This window comes from Apodemus sylvaticus, chromosome 7 (genome assembly GCF_947179515.1).
Source record: "Apodemus sylvaticus chromosome 7, mApoSyl1.1, whole genome shotgun sequence".
NCBI lineage: Eukaryota > Metazoa > Chordata > Mammalia > Rodentia > Muridae > Apodemus > Apodemus sylvaticus.
The window spans coordinates 84,755,670-84,761,987 of NC_067478.1; the positions used below are offsets into that span (position 1 = coordinate 84,755,670).

The 6,318-nt window shown below is 50.9% G+C and overlaps 1 pseudogene; it reads left to right on the forward strand.

Annotated features, from left to right (window-relative positions):
- The first annotated feature begins 5,419 nt into the window (after positions 1–5,419).
- On the forward strand, positions 5,420–5,511 carry LOC127690266 (uncharacterized; annotated as a pseudogene).
- The last annotated feature ends 807 nt before the right edge of the window (positions 5,512–6,318 follow it).

The window sequence follows — 6,318 nt, forward strand, 5'->3', positions numbered from 1 at the left end:
GCCCCATTACATAAGTGAGAAAGGTGAGGCTTGTGTGACTTAAGGAATTCCTGAGTTGCACAACTAGAATTGTGAACTAAGGACTAGAATTCAAGTCTTCTTATCCCAGGACACATTCCTCCTACCCCACTGCCCCTCACCTAGAATGAAATCAACCAGTGTCTAGCACTGACTGCAAACGGTGTCTTCTGTTCCCCGACACCTGTCACATCAGTGCCACCCACCAGAGTACTGACTCCCGTTTTTTGTCGTTTCTCCTGTCTGTACATCTGGCTGGCATAAGATTCCTGGAGACTCAGATCATAAATTCGTCTCTGTGTTCCTTACACAAGTGACTCAAGTATTGGCCAGGTTCACAGTAGGGCTTCAGTGAATTGTTGACTGAACAAGTGGATAGGCCCAGAAGCTACATATGGAACCTGAGCCCAAACTGGGCAAATATGAGTTTCTATCTAAAATAATAAAAATAAATATTAAACAAAATCCCTGAAAGTGGAAAGAATGACTCTACAATTTGTGTGTGTGTGTGTGTGTGTGTGTGTGTGATTATATGACTTACAGAGCACTTTCATATCACCAGATGACCATGTTTTCGGGTTGACTTTGTAGATAGGGTCTATGTAGCCCCAGCTATCCTAGAACTCGCTCTGTAGACCAGGCTGGCTTTGAATACACAGATCTGCCTGCCTCTGCCTCCCAAGTGCTGGGATTAAAGGAATGGACTGCCATGCCCAGGGACTATGTTTTGTTTTGTTTTGAATAGAACTATTTTGTCTTTATTTTATATGTATGTGTGTCTTCATATGTGTATTATGCACCCATGTTTGCCTGGTGTCCACAGCTGTGAGCTGCCATGTGGGTTCTAGGCCTGGGCCTGGGCCCTCTTAGAGAGCAGCAAGTGCTCCTTCCCGTGAGCCAGCCTCTCCAGCCCTTCATTTTAACCCACTCACACACGATCCGCAAGTGTGCACTAACTACTGTATCAGGCACCGGGCTAGGTTGCCGTGCTATGATGTAGGTCTGTCTTCACTGAAATGAAAAGAGCCCGGACCCCAGAGAAGCTGATCTCTAGGATCCCCGTACTCTGGAGAGTGGGACCATGAATGTGGGTTTGATTTTCTTCTCTCTCTGGGGTATACTCTAGGTTACACCACAGGCAGACGGCCAGCAAACGAATTGACTCCAAGTTTCTATGTGTCTCAGCCTCCCTTCACAAATGACAAGACACTTGGGCGTCATTGTGACAGGCTCTCACTATATAGCCCTGGCTGGTCTGGAACTCTAGATGTAGGGCAGGCTGGATTCACTTGCCTGAATGCTAGGATGAAAGGCATGTACTACTAATTCTTTTTGGCATAAGCCCTGTTTATAGTAAGTCCAGAAATCAGTATAATGGCGGTGTCAGGCTGAAGAGATGGCTCAGCTCCGTTAAATGGCTAGGCTCACAACCTAGTGGGAGTGACTGGGTTGCAGGGGTTTCTAATGTAGTACAGAATAAAACCCAAGAGTGTTTGGTATGTCCCGGAAAGCAGCCCTGTGGAGCGCTCCCCTGGGTGTGGCTGTGACTCATTCCCCCAACGTAGGTTCCAGGTCTGGATGCAGAGCCCAAGCTTTGGACAGCTACGAGTTATGGGTGGAACCCCGGAGCCAGAGAGCAGGGAAGGAAAGCGGGTGGCCCTTTGCTGGATCGAGCGGCTCCCTCTACTGGCCAAGTAGGAGAGACGTCGTGTTTCTGTGTGTCTCTGCATCACGGAGGATGTCACAGGTGGGCCGGCGAGTGTCCAGGTCAGCTTTTGCCGGTAGACGTGAGGCGTGGGCGTAAGCGTCTGAAGGTGCCTGTTCCTGACACGTCGCCGCTGTGCCAGCGCTGATCGAAACCGTGGAAGCTGTACCCACATCGCATCTTGTAATAAAATTTACTTTTGGACAGTGCGGAGAGGGCGCCCAGGACTGGGACGGCTTGTTTTCAGAGATTAGCCATCTTCCTGTTTCTAGAGTGATCCGAATGCACAAATAATGCAGGCACTCCTCTCTAGAGTGCACTAGCCCGAGTAGGTGGGCGCCGGTCAAGTGACGTTAGGTAGAAGGGGCTCTATATTCTGAAGCAAATAAAGACCCAGGAAAGGGTTAACCTCAAGCCCCACAGTAACTTCAATCATTGGCTCGGGGCACTGCCTGTCAGAGTTCTGAGGGTGGGGTTTTCGAGGCTGCAGTGAGATTGCCCAAAGCCCTTCACCAGTCACTAGCCCCTGGAACCCCCCTCCCATCACCATCACCATCGTCGTCGTTTGACCACTGGGCTTTGCCCTACACTGTGCGTATCTTGATGGAGACACCTTTCTGGGCCCTGGATGAGGCGCGGATCAGGGCATCCTGGCTTACCCACTCTCTCCAGCAGCCTGGCTTCCTGATAGATGGTGATTATTATATAATAGACTCTCCGGACAGAGCCGTGCCAGCGCTGGGAACACTGCCCCTCCTCGAAGTATGCCTTAGGGCCTGGCATCTGCCGAACCGACCTTACCGCCCGGCTGTGCCCACGTCCCCGGCACCGCCTCCTTCCGGGAGCAGTAGACCCCAAGAGCCACCTTCCCTGGTGGCCAGAGGCCGAGTCCTGGAACGGGGCGGGCCCAGGCTGGGAGTCAGGCCGGCGCCCCGCAGGTCTCAGGGCTGGCCGGCAGAGCGAGGCTTTACCAGCGCCTCGCTAAGACTGTGGAGTCCACCTGGCCCCCTCCAACCTGAACTTGGAACTTGGGAACCAATAGAGGTGGGGCTAGGGGGCGCTGGGGCCAGGGTCGGAAAGGGAAAGGAGTTTGGAAAGCTGCGGGGACAGGAAACTCCAAGATGGACCAGGGGGCCGGCAGGGGCAGAGGGGGAGGGACTCTTATCCTGACAAGGCTCCCGCCTTCTCCGACTAGAGGGTTTGGAAAAACTGAGCAGGCAGCCAAGGCTTGGCTGGAAATCCTGCAGCCCACCCTCCTGGGGACACAAAGCTGGAGGGCGGGGGCAGGGCGGGGGAAGAGAGCGCGACCCTGGGGAGGGCAGGGCCCCTTTTGGGGCTGGGGGCCCAGGGCCAGGTCCCAGGGGAGGGGGTTCCAAGCGCTGTCTCCCTGCAGTCTGCTCCCCCCCCCCCACAGCTCCTTGCTCTCCCCCTTCCCCCTCCCCCCGCTCCGGCTCCCGTCTTGCAGATTGCGGGCAGACTTAACTCCTAGCGTGCCAGACTGGTGGACTTGGAGGTGGTGACACTTGATTCGCGAAGGAGGGAGGGAGGAAGGAACTCCGGACCCCACTCCCACTGTTTAACACGTTAAGGCCCGGAACGCAATCCCGGAACTTCGGCAGATCTGAGCCCTGAACCGCTGCCAGTAACAGGAGGAACTACACGCAAAGCGGGTACCCGAGAGCTGCCGAAAGCCGTCCGCTACCGAAGCCTGTCTTAACTGCCTACCTCCTGCTCCCATCCTATCGTCTTCCCTTCACCGGTGGGCGACCTCCCTCGCTCCCTCCCTCCCTTTGGTTGAAGCCCCTTGACAGATAAATGGCAGCAGAGAGGAGGAAGTCTGAATTTTGAAGCTACTTGAACAGTCTCCACTAAAGCTTGTCCCAGGGGTTCCAGCGCAGTGACCACCCCACTTTGCTCTTGTGACCTGCGGGGCTTTCACTGTTTAGAAAAGAGACCTACCCATCTGAAGCAAAGCATTCTAAAGCCTCTCTAGGACAAGGACAAGGGTCTGAGTTTCTGAAACCTTGACTTCACCCCAACCCCGGCTGGACACCCTCCCTCCGATTAAAATTGACCCCCAGTTCCACTAAGAATAACTCTATCTCAGAGAGATACTTCAGATTAGGCAGGAAGTGGTTAACAGCATTAGGTGAGGGCCAGGTGAGGCACCGCCCATCTTGGCCTCAGGTGAGAGTAGGTGGGGTCTTGGAAGGATACTGACCTTAAGGGTTGTTTTTACTGTCCCCTAGTGGTTATATCTGGATTAACACCCACTTGCTAAAAAAAAAAAAAAAAAAAAAAAAAAAAAAAAAAAAAAAAAAGTGTCCTTGGTGGATGTGTTGTAGACTGGCTAGAGAGCGCCTCGAGATGTGAAAGAAGTCCCCACGATCTTTGTCCTGCAATCCCCACTCGGTTTCAGCCGCTTCCAGATCTGCATGGTACGATTCACCTTACTGGATGTGAATCAAGTGCAGTGCTACCGAGCAGAAGCCCCGGAGGTCTCTCCTCTGAGGTCTCTCCACTTAATAGACGAGGTCTGAAGGAAGAACTTCCCCTTTGCCGCTTCCTCTTTCTGACCTCCCTCGCTTTACATCGAATGCAAATTCAGCACCAGATTCCAATCTCCTCGGCTTCCCTTCACCTTCATTTCCCTCTAGCCAAGTTGTCTGTCGTCTGGCTCTCTCCACTTTGAAGGATTCTAGCAGCTCGCTGTCACTTCCGCCTTCTGGCAAGGCTGAGACTATACAGAAGCCTCCCGGGTCAGCAAAGCCAAGGGTCTACAAGGGCTGCCATCCCACCATTCTGAGAGCCGGTTGTTTATTGCTGGGGACTGAACCTGGCCCTGGCGTCTTTCAGTGCTAGGCAACACTTTACCACTGAACCAAATCTCTAGCCCTCTTCTTACTCTCTAAAAATTGAAACAGATTCTCCCTAAAGTTGCCTGAGATAGCCTTGAACTCACTCTAGCCCAGGCAGGCCCTGAACTTGGAATCCTCTTGTCTTAGCCTATCAAGTAGCTGTGTTCTGGCCTCCACCATCATACCCAGCTCTCCTTGTGAGTTTTGATAACTAAGTCTTTTAGGACTCCTTTCTGACCAACTTTTCCTTCCTAGTCATCCAATAAATATTTACTGAAGACCTACTATGCTCCAAGCACTGGACCAGACACTAGATTTATGTTAGGGATATGACAGGTATGGTCTTTCTCTTCACACAGCCAACAGTCTAGCTAGGGCCCGACAGGATGCTGAGAATTACAGTTTAGTATGAGGGTGGCTCAGGCTGCTCTCGGGAAAGATCCTTAAGCTAGGCATAACCAGGAAGCGACATCTAGACTTCTGTGAACCTCAGGGAGACAGTACACAACTTCTAGAAGCCCAAGGAGACCACAGCAGGAGAGTTCTACCAGAGAGATTTCTGAGGTCTCCCTATGTTCTTCAAGGAAATAAATTCTCCCAAGGAAAGACTGGCATGAAAGGCCCAGGCCTAATCACTTCCCAGGCCTGCTTCTTCAAATGTTAAAAAAAAAAAAAAAAAAAATGAGGGCCAGTGAGATGGCTCAGTGGGTAAAGGTGTGAGTTGCTAAGCCTGACCACCTGAGCTCCATCCCAGGGACCCGCATGGTAGAAGGAGGGAAGCCTCCCAAACTGTTCTCTGACATGCATGTGGAGACGGAGGTGGGGTGTGTGGGGGGAGATAGGACCCCCGCCTACCCATGAATAAATAAAAATGTTACAGAGAAGATTAGCAAGGCCCCTGCAAAAGAATGACAAATTCTTAAAGCATTTCCCTCCCCCAAACCCCAGGACAGAGTTCTTCTGCATAGGCCTGCCTGTCCTGAAACTTTGTAGTCCAGGCTGTCGTTGAACTTGGAAATTTGCCTGCCTCTACCGTCTGAGTGCTGGGACTAAAGGCATAGGCCTGGGACATTCCGTTTAAAGAAATAAGAAAAAGAATTAGGTGAATGTAACTGCAATTCTATTCTGCATCTCTATTATTATTTATATTTATCTTGAGATTATATTTGTTCCTATGGGTGCTTTGCTTCCATGTATCTGTACACTACTTTGTGTGCAGTGTCCATAGACACCAGAAGGGGGCATCAGATCAGCTGGAACTGGAGTTACATTGTAAACCTCCTCCTGGGTGCTAGGAATTAAACCCACGGCCCACTAAGCCATCTCTACAAGTCCATAAGTGTTTCATCATACTGAAGAAAACAATTTAGTAATGGGCTTGGGTTGACCTGGCTATTGGATAGTTTCATCTGTTGTTTTGGGGAAAGAGGCCTTGTTATTATGTAGGCCTAATGGAGCTGGTAGTCACTATAGAGCCCAGGCTGGCTTCAAGCTTTCTACAATCCTTCTACCTCAGCACTTAAAGTGGTGCAGTTATTGGCATGCACCATCACACCTGACTGCAGAGTTGCTGTTTTTTTTTTTTTCTGTTTCCATTTATTATTTATTTATTTATTTATTTATTTATTTAATGTATGTGAGTACACTGTAGCTGTCTTCAGACACACCAGAAGAGGGCATTGGATCCCATTACAGATGACTGTGAGTCACCATGTGGGTGCTGGGAATTGAACTCAG